Source organism: Myotis davidii, unplaced genomic scaffold (assembly GCF_000327345.1).
Source record: "Myotis davidii unplaced genomic scaffold, ASM32734v1 scaffold61, whole genome shotgun sequence".
Lineage (NCBI taxonomy): Eukaryota > Metazoa > Chordata > Mammalia > Chiroptera > Vespertilionidae > Myotis > Myotis davidii.
The window spans coordinates 1,834,814-1,835,676 of record NW_006291729.1 but is presented as its reverse complement, the minus strand read 5'-3'; positions in this window follow the sequence as shown (position 1 = coordinate 1,835,676).

Here is an 863-nt window from a genome sequence, read left to right as displayed (position 1 = left end):
TGAAGGCGCCCCTCCAAGACGGTCCCCGGAGCGCCCTGGGGAGAAGCCCATGTCCCCCCGGGCCCCAAGGGGTAGGAGATGGAGCTGCCACCTCGGGCTTCGGAACACAGAGACACGCGCGTGCACGCGCACCCTCCAAATAGGAATCCTTGCTGTCACTGTCATTTTTATTAGCTCTCACCAATGGAACGCTGCTCTCCATGTGCCAAGCGCGTCTCTCCTCTCTCTCTCTCTCTCTCTCTCTCTCTCTCTCTCTCTCTCTCTCTCTCTCTCTCCCCCTCCCCCGCTCCCCCTTCTCACGCGCGCGCACACACAAGCACGAGGCAGCAGCACCCAGGTCCGCAGGTATCCACGGGGGCTGGGGCTGAACCCTGAAACTTGCGCGCCTCCCTCACGGGTCCGGCCCGGGAAGTGCCCACGTCCCGCGCGCCCCGCGTTTGGGCTCCTCCGTCCGGCGGACTGGGCAGGGCGGGTGACTAAATTTAGGAAATAAGAGTTCACATACTATTACAAGTAACTTTGTCTGAAGTCATTAGCCAAGCACAGAAAGAAAAATAAATGTAAAAAACATAGATTAGCATACATGTGTTCAGATAGATATATTTTCTTTGTAATATTTCATGCCCTTACTGGGAATTGAGTCTACAGCCTGGGCATGTGACCGAGAGTTGAATTGGCAACCTCTTGGTGCATGGGACAATGCTCAGCCACTGAACACCACCAGCCAGGGCTATAAATGCGTTTTAAGGAAATGCCCAACTCCGCACCCGAGGTGCCAGGCACCGGGCGAGGTGCGCCGCCGCGCTCAGGAAGTGTCCATTCCTTCCCGGTTCTGCGCGAAGGGCCCCCCTTTTCCCCCAGCG